The sequence below is a fragment of the Equus quagga genome, chromosome 3 (assembly GCF_021613505.1).
Source record: "Equus quagga isolate Etosha38 chromosome 3, UCLA_HA_Equagga_1.0, whole genome shotgun sequence".
Lineage (NCBI taxonomy): Eukaryota > Metazoa > Chordata > Mammalia > Perissodactyla > Equidae > Equus > Equus quagga.
Window position 1 is genome coordinate 121,102,802 of NC_060269.1, and position 16,408 is coordinate 121,119,209.

The window sequence follows — 16,408 nt, forward strand, 5'->3', positions numbered from 1 at the left end:
AAGTGAAGCCTGATATAGGCCAAGGAAAAGGTTAAGACCAAAGAAGAGTGTTATCATTCAGGCAGGCTCACACAAAGGACCAATTGAGGGGACGGGGAGGTGAAAAGAGAAGAAACAAGGAATTCACAGCACTGGGGCTGGAGAAAACAGACCAAGAGAAGTAATTAGTGTCCGAAAGAGTGTGATAAACTCATCTTCCATTCAGATGAGCACCTGTATTCAATGAGGGGTGGAAATGGTGGGGCATGGCAGCAGGAGAGTCCAAGTAGGGTTCATTTTCAATGCAAGGCTATAGTGAGGTTGGGGAGGGGACGGGGTCAGAGTTCTGAGTCACCATCCTGTTGGAACAGACTCCATCACATGCCTAAGTAAATAGGAGACAGCTCAAGTAAATAGTTTTCAGCCATGGATGGTAAAGAGGGAGCTAGCAAAATCACTGAGCCAGAACTAGCCAGGTTGTCACAGACCCATCCGAGTATACAAGGGTTCAAAACTAAGCTCAAGTACCAACAAGACCTGTTGCAATAAACCAGAGATAGGCAGAAACTCAGTTGCATGGAAGGGGCCAACAATGAAGAAATTAAAGTAAGGCTGCAGTTCAGTGCCTAGTGGGAGCTAGCACTGGTTTTGTGGCTTTTGGCAGCAAAACTTGTCTTCTACTGCCTGATGGACTAGAAGCTCCTGCTTTAGTCTCTATATGTCAGGAAACGAATGGGACCTTGGTGCCCAAAGCTGAGCTGGAGAAGGCTGAGGCTGACCCAGGCCACGTGTAGCATGCAGAACAAAATCAGAGGAGACAGAGAAATTGATGGTAAGGGGAAACATGAGAACTGAACTAATATCACGGTACTAATGATGAAGCAGACATGCTGCCCCCAAAAAAAAACATGCCTCTGAAACTGAAGCAAAGCCTGCTCTGGGAAGTTTCCCTTCTCCATGCAACAGGCACCAAAGTTTAGCTTCCTGGAATCTGACCAGCTCAGGAGCCAGGCACTCTAGGGCTATAAAATGTAACTCCCTGCCTGTAGCACCCAACAGAGCCTGACACCCTGAGAGGAACCTTCCCATGCAGTTCACTTTGGAACAACTGCCTCCATCTACATAAATCTAAGCCACTCGTCTTAAATCCTACAGCGCATGACTGCTTTGGGGAGCAGCAGGCACTTTACCACGTATGCTGCAGATCACAAGCAAAGCCAACTTTCAAGTAGTGAGAACCACGTGGTGCCAGGATCATTTTTACTCTATTTCCTCATATTACACACATACAGACTATAACTTTCCTAAGGAAAAGATGTTATAGTAAAAATCAAGTTAAAGGTGTGTTTTTAAACCTTTTCCCCTTTAAGTCAGTAGGCACAGAAACAAAAGGCAGTTTGCTATAGAGAAGAACAAAGAATATCTCTAAGGAAGCATGTTACTTTATAGAACTTTAAGTAACAAATGCTGAAATTCTTATGTCTTTTACTCATTCAAATGTAGCACAGTTTTCTACACATTCTGAAAACATTACATTTATGGTTTCTGAGAGAACAGAAACATTTTATGATGCTGGTTTTACAAAACCAGTTGATAATAAACATCCTAAGCCATGTAACTAAAAAAGATCGAGATGTGATCTGGATTTTTTTTTTTCAATCTTTCCTGGCCATTTTGTGTGGGCCCTTCCTGGGAGCGTTATCAGTAAAGTTCTAGTCAGGAACACAGAAAGAATGGTAGATGTTTCAAAGACAGGAAATTTAATAGAGGGAATTGGTTGCATAGGTGTTAGATAAGAGAGAGAACCAGGGGTGATGAGGTAACTCAGAAATGAGTAACTGATTGTTCCATTTCTCTATCTTTGCATAACAAAGTTCTTCAAACTATAGTGGCTCAAAACAACAACAATCTTTTTTTATTATTATCTTTCACAGTTCTGGGATTGGAGTGGGCTCAGTGAGGTAGATCTCACTTGGGTTCTCTCGTGCTGTTACGGCAGATAGTGGTGGAGGCTGGAGTCATCCTGAAAGTGTGCTTGCTCACATGTGTGGTAGGTGATGCTGGCCATAGGCTAGGACACTTAGCAGAGGCTACTGGCTTCTCCACGTGGCCTGGACTTCCTGACAGTCTCAGACTTCTTACTTTTGATGGCTCAGGCTTCAGAGGCAAGTAATCCAAGAGAAAAAGTTAGAAGACCCATCTCCTTTTAGGACATACCCCCAGACATCACTTAGTGTCACTTCTGCCATATTCTGTTGGCCGATTAGCTAGTAATTTTGGTCTAGATACCAGGAGAAGGGGCATAGGTGCCATCTTTTAGTGATTGGAATGTCAGAGAATTTGTGGACATGTTTAAAAACCACCAGACAGGAAGCAGCTACCATCTCTATGTCCAGGAGAACACGAAGAGGCGATATTACAAGAACCCACAACTGTGGAGTTAGGGCCGCAAAACCCAGTGCTGGAGACAGGACATGGCTGCGCAGGATTCACCAAAGGGGCACTGCTCGGCAAGCCCTGAGAGAGGGGCAGTGCAAATCCAGCTCTTGCCATCCCGAGCCCACTGAGCTGACAGATGCAGTGCGAATTATTCCATCCTACATGTTGCTCTTATTGTCCGCGTTTTATACAAACAAGCCTGATTTGACAAAGAACTGACTGTTACACACTAAACTGATGAGTAGGTTAATTACTGATTTTTCTTATGATAGTATTTTTCAATGAACAACTCTATAAAAACAAGCTGGCTACTTTTTAGAAATTAAGTCTTTAAGATTTTGATAAATAACACTCTCTTTGATGTCAGGATCATAAGAAAAATGAAGTGTGCCAAATTAAAATAACTTGAGAGACCTAATAACCAAATGCAATGTGTGGTCTTGACTTAGACAAACCAACTGTAAAGGACATTTTTTTTAGCTAATTGTGGGATTTTGAATATGATCTGGGTATTAGATGAGATAAAAATTTACTGAACAGGAAAGATGAGGATCATTGACTAAGAAAAGAAGCTTACAAAACAGGATGTACAACATTAATATGTACTAAGGTATTAATGGTGGTGATCCCCCAGGAAGGGGAAATGTGATGTTTGAGGTCTTTGTTTTCAGTTTTGCTTGTTTTGTGTTCTAATTTTCTATAATGCATGTGCATTATTTCTCTAACTGTAAAAAAAGTTATTTTAATAAAATCTTTTTAAAAAAAATTATGACATATAGGTGGATGCACAATCATATAGAAACTGTATCTCAGATTTGCAATTTCAGAAGTGCAATGTCAGGCTAAATCCAGACAGAAGCCAGAGACAGAAAAATGACCTCTGTGGGAATCAACATACTTTCTCTTGGATTCAAATACATATTAGTGATTTTGAACATAGCACTAGAGAAAAGGATATTGCAGTGTCTTCTAAGCTAATTTCCTCTCACTTGTCTCATCCCATGAAAACATCCAAGTCTCTCCATCCTAAATTAAACATGATGCTCCCCATAGTTCCATCCTTGATGTTCTTCTTTTTCTTTTTACTTTATGTATTCCTACAAAGCAGCCCACCGTCTATAGCGATACTCCCAAATGTATATCTTCATTCCTGATAGCTCCCCTAAGCATGATATGATTGTCTGCTAAATGTTTTTATTTGAATTCTTGTGGGAACATAGAATTCAACATATCCAGCATTAAATTTAACCATATTTCTTCTTGCAAAACATATTAATTCTATATTTCTAATCCTTATTAATGATATCACTAGCAACCAAGTCAGAAACATGATGGTCATCCCAAATTTCCCTCATAATTCCACCACCCATAAACATACCTAGTCATGTGCAGATGCCCTGATAATCAATTTTTGCAGAAAATCTATGTAGCTACCAAGACTAATAAGTGAGTTTTCAAGGTATCAGGATAAAAGATTGATGTTCAAAAATCAACTGTATTTCTATATGCAAGCAACCATTGGAAATTTCAATTAAAAATATAATTTGTAATAGCACAAAAATATGAACTACTTAGGGATAAATCTGTTAAATTAGGTGCAAGACCTAACACTGAAAACTACAAAATATTGAAAAGAGAAATTAAAGAATATCTAACTAAATGGGGAAATATGTCATGTCTGTGGATCAGAAGACTCAATTTGGTTAAGGTGACATTCTTTCAAAATAAATGTATACATTCAACACAATTGCAATCAAAATCTTAGCAACGTTTTTGTAGAAGTTAACAAGTGATTCTAAAATTCGTTTGGAAATGCTAAGGAACTGGAAACAACTTTCAAAAAGAAGAACAAAATTCTTCCACCTTACTTTGAAATTTATCATAAACCTATAGAGATCAGGACAGAAGTATTGGCTCCAGGATAGACAAACTGATCTATGAAATAGAATTGAGAGTTCAGAAATATAATGAACTTCAATCCATACCTTGCACCATATACAAATATTAACTCATAAATGGATCAGAGATATAAATGTAAAATCTAAAACTATAAAATTTCTAAAACAAAATATAAGAGAAAATCTCTGTGCCTAGTGTTAGGCAAAGATTTCTTAGATATCAAGATATCAAAAGCACAATCCATAAAATGAAAAATTAACAAATTGGACTTCATCAAAATGAAGAACTTCTGCTCTCCAAAAGACACCATTAAAAAAACAAAAAAGACCAAACCACGATCTGGAAGAAAATATTTGAAAATCTCATATCTGATAACAAGATTTATCTAATACATAAAGAACTATCAGAACATAATAAGAAAAAAAAAAATTTTAAATGGTAAATGCTTTGAATACTTTGCCAAAGAAGATTTATTAATGGCAGATAAGCACATGAATGATGCTCCACATCATCCATCATTAGGGAAATGCAAATTAAAACCACAATGTGATACCACTACACACCTATTAGAATGTCTAAAATTAAAAAGACTAGCCATACGAAGTATTTGGGGGAATATGGAGCAAGTGGAACTCTCATACACTGCTAAGGGGAATGTCAACTGGTACAACTACTTCAAAAAACCATTTGACAGTTTCTTAAGTTAAACATACATCTACAATATAACTCAGCCATTCAAATCCTAGGTATTTACCCAAAATAAATAAAAGCATATGTACATAAAAATGTTTGCACACTGATGTCTATGGCAGCTTTATTTGTAATAGCCAAAAACTGGAAACAACCCAAATGTCCATCAATAGTCCATGGATGTAAAAATTGTGGTTCATTCACCCAGAGAAATCCTACTCAGCAATAGAAAGGGAATTAACTACTGATACATATTATTTGCATAAACCTCAAAATAATTATGCTGAGTACCTCCTCTTTTTTTAAATGAATGCACATGGAAACCTAACAGAATAAATAGCTATTTAATATTATTACAATCTGCGCACATAATACATTGTAATTTCCTGCCTGTCATCTTGTTGGAAGAGGTCATTGAGAGCACATGACTGCTGGTTGACCCTCGAAATGGACCCAGGCAATCGGCAGCACCTCACTCCCCGCCCCTGTCCTTAGAATGTACATTCTGCCCACAGTTCCCTCAGTAGGAGCTGCTTCAAGGACGTAGCCTTGAGAGAGTAAGGTGTTGTTGAGACCTTCTGGAGAGTATATGTCACTGAATCTTGTTAAGGCCTCTATATAAAGTCTTAAGATGCTGGAGGGCAGGTGTGGAATTCTACTCATCTTGCAGCCACCCAAGACAAGCCACCTATGCAAGTTCCCATGCTTATTAAACCTACCACCTATCAATCTGGAGCAGTCTGCCTCTTTCTTCGGTATATCCTTGCCCTCCATGTATGGGGCCAGTTTCAGATGTCACCCCGGAAGCTCCTGAAGTTTCACACCAACACATCTAAATAACTACACCTGCAAGGTGATTAAGTCTTGTGGTATCATTGAACTGAGGACTCCACCTGCTTCAATGGAGGAATAACTATACTAAACTCATACATTCCAAAACAGAAGAACATTCCAATTCTCATTGTTTGCCATCATTAGTTAATTTTAATAGATGAAAACATTTTGGGTTTTCGTAATAATATTTATTAGTGAGTTAGGACATTCAAATACATGAGCACAGCCTGTGCATGTGTTTTGGTGGACAGGGACTCTATTCCTGGGTTTGGGCTCCATCCAGCTTAACAAGCTTCAAGTTTCCAAAGTTTTCTACATACAGGATTTTGGTTTTCTCAAAAATCCTGTATGGATGACAAGTGAATAAGGCATTAATACAGTGTTTGGCACATCGTAAACATTCCATAAGTGATAGCTTCTACTAGCTATTTTTGTACAGATACTTAAACACTTTTTCAAGATTTTTTGAATCCTAATTCAAATTAACACCAAGAAGTTCTTCGTTTCTTTCTTGGACCCATAGCAAAATAATCCTCATATTGTCCTGTATATGATAATTTCCTACTTAGATGTAAACCTTTATTGACAGCACTGAAATGGTAATTTTTGGCAGCATGTAAACTCTCCCAAGGGGGAGGAAAATATAATTATGACTTTCCTGTGTGGTAAGAAAAGTTAAAATACCTTCTCATTTCTGAAATTGCCTGTTTCTTATGCAAAGTAGTAGAAAAAATATACACAGAAAGTATTCAGAAATGCAGGGTCTCCAGAAGGAAAAAAAAAGTTTTTAAAAAACTTTTCAGTATAACTGTTAGAAGTCTATAAATTAATAAAAAAGCTTTTCCCTATATCGAGAATCAAACACCCCAGATTTGCTACAAAATACTAGGTATTGTGTATAAGACTTGCACATGGATGAAAAGAGAGAAGACTGAACATACGTTCCCCTGAAGGAGGAATTATTGGTGCGGGCTCTTTATATCCTCTCTGGGACAGACATCACTGGACTACACGCACCAGTTGATCTATTTACCAGCCTGCTTTTGATGTCTACTTGGAAGCAGACCCAATTTCACATGAAAATCTAAATGTCAAGAGTCCAGGTAATTTTCATTCTAGACACTCCTCTTAAGCTGATTATCTTTTTCATTATGATACCACAGGGGACATTTTAGGTCAGAAATGAAGCAATATGCCCACATACAGTTTTTGAAATGGCGGTAACCTTCCACTTCTGATTCATCTTCATTTACTGCCTCATGTTCCTTTGGTAAAGATTGCTTCCAAATGTTCAGTTTCTAATCAAAAATTTGCATATCACTCCTAACAGGCTAAATCTTTTTTTAATTCCTCATCGATTTATAATAGTATAGAATTTTCTTACAGCTGGTTCAGTCATATTGAAATTTGTGGCCAAAGTTTCCGCCATCTGGAAAGGTAATACCTGATTGGTCCCTGAATGTATGCATAGTATACATAATGTTATTATGTTCATTTTTCTTCATTTTCACTTTATTGATTCAATATTCTTTATATGCCTTTTAAAATTCTTATACTTTGTATTCATTTGCTAAGGCTGCCATAACAAAGTACCACAAACTGGGTGGCATAAACAATAGAAATGTATTGTTTCACGGTTCTGGAGGCCAGAAGTCTGAGATCAAGGTGTCAGCAGGGTTGGCTCTTTCTGGGGGCTGTGAAGGGGAATCTGTTCCATGCCTCTCCTCTACCTTCTAGTGGTTTGCTAGAAATCTTCAGCATTCCTTGACATGTATATGCACCACCTCAATCTCTGCCTTCATCGTCACATGATGTTCTCCTTGTGTGTGTATCTGTGTCCATATTTCCCCTTTTTATAAGGATATGTCATATTAGATTAGGGCCCACCCTAATGACCTCATCTTAATTGAAGTAACTACATCTGCAATGATCCTATTTCCAAGTAAGGTCACATTCCCAGCCACTACAGGTTAGGACATACGAATTTCAGGAAGAGACACAATTCAACTTGTAGCATACATATATACATACATGTGCTACATAGGAGAGTCCAACTGTGCTGTTGGACTAGACTGCCTAACCACTCCGAAACATAGGCAGTTTATGCCCAGCCTCCCTGTCCTAACATCTTTCGTTGTTTACTTGCCATTTTCTAACTATAGCCATACAGAGAGAGCCACTGCTGCCTAATAAATTCTATAAATAGGAAATAACATTTATGGCCTGTAGCTCCATGTTCAGCCCACATGATTTTGGTCACCAAGTTTTAAACAATAACAGCTCTGTGATACTGCAGCAAGTTGGGCGATTTAAGTTTGTTTCACAAGAATTGACGCACACGGTAGCAAATGGGTTTCATTGCTCTCTTAGTGGCAACTTCAGTCAATTGGTAAAGTGAATTTCTAAAGAGCTTAATTGAAGATTCTAAGACTCAGGGAATAGGAGGTCTTGATATAGATTCTTAATGTTTGCCATTAGTTGGGATATGGGAGCTGGTATAGTCATTCCATGACCCATCTTCCTGGCCCTAGGTCATCCTAAGGCACCTTAAGAAAATTCAAGTCACTCAAAGACAATTGTAACCTAGACTGAGGCATCAGGACCATTCTGTCCCCCAGATCCTGCTTCTCCCTGATTTCTGGTTTACGGATTATCTTCCTGTCCCCACACTATCTGATGTACTACTAATGTTAATTCTTTCTCTGTCCCTATTTCACCGCCCCTGTGAAAATCAGCACTGTGCTTCATTGTCTGGATTGTCTCTCTCGACTTTTGCACCAAGTATCATCTAGATGCTACAGTCTAGAAGGAAATTAGGTTCTGCTAATCAGATGCCTTTTCATAAGATTCCAAAGGCAGAAATACAGTGAACACTATGTTCTTGTGACTTTGGGCTGTGATAGCCGTCAAGAAAGGTCATGGAAATGTAAGATCTCCCTACATCAGCATTCCAGTGTCCATTCTCCAGTTCCATGGGTTAAGAGGCAAAGCTGCAACGAAGCCCTCAGAGACAATGGCTCACCTAGTGGAACAGTGATGCAGTCTTCCCAAAGGCATTTCTAGAAAGCCAACCTAGACCTCTTCCTTCAGCATCTCCAATTATTTTCTAAGTAACTATTTTCGTGTAGTAAGCCTCTTTCTGCTTCAAATACAGAGTGGTATTCATAATTATACTAGTTTTAACTAAACATGAGAGAGAGGTAGAACCATGAAGAGTTTCAATCTCAAACTAAGCATTAGACACTAGACATCTTGATTATTGTCTTTGGATCAATTCCTTGTGAGAGTTCACCAGATACTTCATGTCACATTAAATCCCAGCTTCTTGCAATCTCACTCTTCCTTTCCAGATTGTTTCCGACTTGCCAAATTCTCCCTAATTGCAGAGAAATTCACTCTCCTCATTTCCCAATCCCAAATCTAGTTCTCAGGCTAAGTTTGTATGTCCAAACCCACCAGGGTACGGAGCAGCTCAAAATAATTCACAAAACAGGAACCACTCTATTACATGTCGTTTGTGCTTATACACAAAATTTTTTCATCCATTAGATAATGATAGATGATGTGGAAGCCAATGAAACAAAAGTGTGGCCATAATGGTGTTACCGGGGAGTACCAAGGTTCCTCCATCACGCAACAAAAGCACTATGTACTTCCCAAAGGGGTATGACCAGGAGCAGAATGAAAGGCCAATGTGCACCATGCTGTTGTCTTTCTCTCCCTCTCACCTCCAGTCCTCAGCTATGGAGATCAATCCTGCCTGGGTACTTTCAATATGAATATTCATGTCTTTTTTTCAATCCAATGTTACTTTTCCCAATTATTACTTCAATTATTATGTTTCCTTCTGTCTGTTCCTTTTTCTCGTTTTTAGAATCCCTATTCTACACGTGCTAGAACTCCTGATGCTGCCATCTAAATCTCTCAGCGTTTTCCTCATGATTTCATTCTCTTTGCATTTTTGCTGTTTTGAAATGTGTCTTCCACTTGACCCCCAGGCTGATCTCTATAATGACTCATCTCTCCTTAATTCATCCACTCAGGTTTTAAATTTAATAATTATCAGATTTTTAAGTTTCAGGAAGTCTTTGTAAAGCTATAATAGAATCTCCTTGAGTCTTCTTTAAAAACAGTTTGTTGTGGTTATTCTAATAGTCATCTGTCTCCTCTAACAGTTTTATTACCGCACTAGAAGCTTTCCTATTCTCTCCCTCTCTCTTTCTCCTCTTTCTCTGCTTGTTTTATCTCAAAAACACTGCAGCTTTCCCTTAGATTGTGGTTATTTCCTTTGCAAACCCATAAGCCTACTTACATAGCAAGCTAAGAGGGGACCCGGGAGTGACAGAAACCCACAAGCAGTAGGAAGTACTGCTCTTCACAGATAGGGATGTGAAAACCAGAAACTCTTCAGTCCCTTCTGCAAACACAGGACCCAAGCTTGACTAACGATCTTTCAGACAGAGGGAGGATCACAAGACCCCTCCGAAGCAGGTCCTCCTGGGAAGACGTACCTGGAGTGACAAGGCTTTTCCTCTCAGGATCCACAGACCCCAGAGGTATAATCTCTCTTCAGGAAAAAAAGAGTACAGATTCTCATTCCAGGTCAACTGCCAGGCCCAGAACTGAGAATCACCCTAAACTTCCTGTCCCCGGAAATGTCAGAGTCTTCCCACACACCCTCCTTCTCTAGGGAGACGTAGCTGGTAGTTGGATTAGAGTTGAGAGTGGATATCAGGGCCACAGGGATATGTCAGGCCACCATCTCATCAGAATTCTGATAACTTTGAGGCAGATGGAAAAGATAAAAAAAAAATGAGAGAGGCAAGATAGATTGAAACAGCCAGTACTATTTGTTTTATGCCTTATCACTTTCCACAAAGAATGTAATATGACTTAAAGCAGAGTACCGGCAATAAAACAGCAAAATGCAAACAAGAATTAAAAATAAGAACCAAGCAAAATATAATTTAGAAGAGGAGATCCAGACAAGGAAAAAAGCAAAATAAGTAACTTTTATCTACAGCTAGATTACCTGGGCAGGCTAGGCAGGTGGTTGCCTGGGACATTGATTCTAATGGATAATAAAGCATCACCGGGATAAATTCACATGATGTAAATTGGTCCCACTCCCATTAAAGTAAGTAGAATGAAGTCAAAATTCAAACCACTCTTGCTGTACTGGTTTATCTTTCGAGTTTTTTCCCTACCCATATATAATTTCAGTGAGTTAGATGTCAGCAAAGTGAGCCAAGGTTCTAAAACCAAATAAAGCCAGATATAGGTCTGCTTATGGGGATGAGTAGCTTAGTTTACTAAATTTGAAGACTCGTACTATGGCTTCCAAGAAGTTGTCTTGGAACTTTATAATTCTATAATGTCTACAATTTAGAAAATTATAAAGGAAAAACGCAATGATAAAAACCAGATAAAATAGGAAAGAGTTTAACAAATATTTTGGAACATGTTCACAAATGAATGTGTGATTTTGTTTGCTATAACTTCTTAGAAAAAATATTTCTCCCTACCTCTACTATATAAAAGTTTTAAAATATACTTTTAAAATTTCAAGCTAAAACAGCATCAGGTTATTTAACCTGCCTATCAGGTTCTGTGTCTCAGTCTGGCCTTACGTGTAGTGCATGCAGTAATAAGCCTTGTCAGAGCACTTCTTTTTTTTCAGAAACCAGAATCTTGACTACAATAAGGTATAATCTGCCTCATTCCAGTACCTATCTATGAAAGTAGCTAGAATTATTTTTAAATTCATATCATTTGAAGAAAAAAATGGTTTAATTGAGAACTATTAATCACATACTTCGAAATAAAAAAAAACTATACATATTAATATACAGTTAACTTAAACATTAACATACACAACTTTCTCTAAATACTCCTACAATTTCATCCTGATATTAACCAAAAGTTCCTTCTCTAGGAGGAATTCATCTTCCTTATCCAGCCTGGCCAAGAGAATAGACTTATTTTGGTCCCATTTGGATTTACCTTCTTCCAAATTGTGGTAGCGACCTTATTATTTGAGACTGTAATACTTGGGACATATTATTCTGAGACTCTGCAGAAGCACAAGGTTCACTGAAATGCCCACATCTTTAATAATTGCTTTTGGTGGATGATAACTTCCTCCAGGATGCTCTGTATTAAGGGTCATTTCTTTCTCCAAACTCAGCTCCAAGCTCTTCATCTCTTTTTACCATCGTGACTATTATTGTCTGCCTCTGTTCTCTGCTCTGGTGTAGAGTTGAGAACTCCCATGGTAAGAAGAGACATATGCCTATTAGGGTCAAACAGGAAACAATTAACGTCGATGGGTACAGAAAACCTGCCATGTCACCACCTGTGAGACGTATTTAAGTAGCCCCATTTGCTGCAATGGCTCAGAGCTGTTGCTGTTAAACAATTTATACCCCAAATCACGTGGGCGGCATACAGAGATGCAGACTGTAAACGTTATTTCATATTTATAGAAGAATATTTCAAGTCTTTCCTCTCAGGCTTCCTCATTTGTTGGTTGATGCAACCCTGGGAAGCAGGTAAATAAGACCTAATTATCCTCATTTTACAGCTGAGGAATCTTAGAGTCTTAAATCTGTAAGTCACGGCAAAAGTCCACGGAACGTAAAGCCAGATAGATATAGGTTCTAATTCCAGTGCACTCGCTTGTATCGGGTCTTCAGCTCTCTATTCGTTTTAGCTTCCTCCAATCTCATAAACAATTTGTGAGGATTAAATGATATAATATATAAAAAGGGATGGTATGATCCTGGTATTTTACTATGGGATGTCCAATAAATAGCATTTCTCCCCCTCTTTTCTTTTCCTCAGAAATCTGGGTCTGACCACTCAGCCAATAAATGGCAGAGTTCAGAAGAAAACTCAACTTTCCGACTCCTGAGCAAGCAGAAAAGTACCAGCTCAGGGGCCAAAATCCCCTTCAGTACTTCCATTTTGTGGCTTGCCCATAATGTGAAAATTTCCCCTGCACAAATATAGAGGCAGCTCCCGGTTTTGGGCAGCCTGACACTTACTCAACTTGAAAGCTCCCTGTTTAAAAAAAAACGCAAAATTGAAAACATAAGATTAGGTATAAAAGTGCTATTTTAGAATGAGAGAAGTCACAACAAATTATAAATTTTAAAAAGCTGACTAAAGACAAAAATCATTACAAAATCCAGAAAAATAGCATAACATATGTACTAATCAGCTATCATAACCACCTCTATAATAACTTTTCCTACATTTCTTTGCCTGCATACCCTTTGATCACCTCTGCATGTAATAATTTTGAAGGATTTTCCAAATACAGGGACTAGCAGAATAAGTTAGTCTTTCTTTTAGCGTGGTTGATTCTGTCACTTTATTGAAGGCAATTTTACCTGCCATTTGGTCTGGAACTGCCAAACTTCATTAAGGCAAGATATATCAGATACTCAAAGGTGCCATCTGCTGTGCCGGAATGCACAAAATATGTGACTTCCCCAGTTTGTCCTACTGCTATAGATTTGTGTCCTACAAACACAGGAATTCTGATAAATTCTATTTCATGTAATTCCCATCTTCCTCCTTCTGCCCCAAAAAAGATGGAGTGTTACTGACTAGAAGGAAGTCCTGCTTTAGTTAGGTATCAACACAAATGGAGTCTTCCACTTACAATTTTACATGTATGACAGTGGGGAAAATTTTCCACAGACTCGTTTCTGGCTCCATACAGTCCAAGCTTCGTTTCACCCCTTTTCCTACCAATATACTTCTGGAGCTGGTTTATATCATGATACTGCACCCTTAGGTGAAGATGCCGAACGAACATACAGTGAGCGGAGGAGTTTTCCTGTAAGCTATGCATACGCTAGGGTAACTAGCAATACTTAGGTACACACTGAAGTGACTGCAAACGATGCAAATTATCTCATAAATCCCTTAGCCAGAGCCCAAAACTGCATGCAGTGGCTCCAACACCACATACCATGAGAGAAAGTACGTCAAAAGAAAATTTGGAGTGAAGAAAGTAGTCTTAACTGAATGCTGTTAAAGTATCTTATTTTTATCAAATTTTACAAAATATATGACCATTAGAACTCATTGCTAGGGCCCCTCCTCCCAGAGACTGAGATGGAGCTAATGCAAGTGAAGGGCCCTGAAGCTTCAGCTTCATTAACTTCATAGGAAATCCACCCCTGGAGGGACCCATCCCAAATGTCAGAGAGCCAACTTAGAGCCAGCCCTGATGGCCTGGTGGTTAAGGTTCGGAGCACTCCGCTTCAGCGGCCCAGGTTCAGTTCCCAGGAATGGAACAACACCACTGGTCTGTCAGTAGCCATGTGTGGTGGCAGCTCACAGAGAAGAACGAGAAGAATTTGCAACTATACACAACTAGGTGCTGGGGCTTCGAGGGGAAGAAAAAGGAGGAAGATTGGCAACAGATGTTAGCTAAGGGCTAATCTTCCCCAGCAAAAAAAAAAGAGAGAGAGAGCCAACTTAATCAGATGCCTCAATTTTTGTTTATAAGGGGGAAAATATTTCTAGGATTCTCAAGCAATTTAAAAGAGTAAGGTTACTCCTTACAACGACTACCTTTACCCCACTTTTAATTGACTGATTTTCTTTGACCAGTCTTGTTGCTCTGAAAAAGCTGAGGAGTATCTAAGCAACGGATTTGTAGCTGGGAAGAAAAATATCTATGTATTGATTGTTCGTTCTGTGACATTTGGACATTTGAGAATACTTTTAACACTTTAGCTAAACTCCCAGCTTTGATTTGCCCATGTTGGATTACCATTTCAGATTCACTTAAACCCTGAAAACATCAAACTGAAAAGTTGCTTTCTGTAGCCACTAGCCACAGGTTGTTTTTATTCTGACTTGTTTTCATTTCACCATGGATCTTTGAGCAGTCCCTGAGCTCATTCAATTTTCAGGCCCATCAATCTGGAACTTCAAATCAAAGGAGAGATGATGCATCTCCCTAATAGGTTTGCAGAGCAGCGGCAACTGTGGCGGCAGCATCTTAAGACTCCTTGCGCTGCCTACAGATCAGTGTGCATGCCAGTTCCCAGGGCCCCTGACCTACCTGTGGATGGTCCTTAAGTGCTGGATGGTGGAGAAGGGAGGCAAGGGATGCTACTGCTGTCATTTCCCCATTGTTTGTCATTAACATCAACTAGGCCTAGCCTTGGAGGATTGTGAAATGGACAGCACTTGTTTTTGGATTCCCCATGGCTTTCACTCCAGGTCTCTCTTCAGCTTGATGTCTCAATTTCCTTTAGAGTCCAGAGTTCTTTTCTTTATTGTCCTTCTCCCTTCTAGTAACCTGTTTTTCAGGAAGATCTCTGATTTAAAAGAAAACAAAAACAAAATGCCCACCCTGAGATATCTCAGGTGCAAATGAGTCCATGTTAGCGTCCCACTAGCACAGTGTTTATCAGCACTGGCTGCACATTAAAATTACCCAGGGACTTTTTTTAAAATATCAATTTCTAGGCCCTAATCCAGACTAAGAAAAGAAGACGCTCTGGGGTCAGGCCCGAACATGGGGGTTGTCCTAATATCTCCCCAGGTGAATCTATTTTGTTATTTTATTTTCATGGGGAAAAGAAACATCAGGAAAAATCTGGAGCTCCATTTGTGGAATTTTCGGGCAACAGAAAGCAAGGGAGGTATTTTAAGGACAGACGGCAGAGAGCTTTTCCAGCAGCCTTAAAATCCCTTCAGTCGTCGATTTACTTCTCCCATCCATGGAAAGAGCCGGCTCTAAAAACACTTCGCCTAAAGCAACAACAGTAGAATTAAACAGACCAATTGAAGTGCCAATATCTGATAAGAATTCAGTCCCACAACATCCGTAGAAAGTCTCTTTTATATTTCAGTTTTGGATTTTATCAACTGTGTTTTCTGCATGTCACAAATAGTGACAGCAGATGTCATTATAGGACAGAAATTTTTATTTCTCTGTTAATGTTGATTAACAGGCACTACGTGAGCCCATCTTGTGAAAACATGTACTGGGAGCGATTAGGAGATTGGGAAATAATGACAAGATAAACCCTCCTTCGCTATAAAATCCTATGATTCTGAGGTAAATCTCTGCTCTGAATGCTGAACACTTCAGAAAGACCTCATATGAGATGGAGGCATTAAAAACCAAATTATTCCCCTGTCTCCTTTCTGATACGCTTGAAATTACTATTTCCTCTAGATGAATCAATGTAAGTCTTACTAACTTAACTTGGAAGAGGTGACATTACACTGTGGGGCCCACTGATCCCTTGGCGTATATTGGTCATCAGGTCACCTAGAACAAATCCCTCAAGGTTTAGAACCTGAGCAGGAAAGCTCTGCAGGGGAAGAAGGGACCAGAACAGTCCAAGCCTCGGTGAGGCAGTGTGAACTCTGTGGGCCTGGAAAAGACACAGATGCCCAATAGAAAAGAAAAGAGCTTCAAAAGGACGGTCCCAGAGAGGGCAGGAGAAAGGAGTCAGGAGAATATGGACATTACAATATCCACCCACTTCCCAAGTGTCACCTTGGGCAGGCTTGGCCTCTGTGTCTTCAG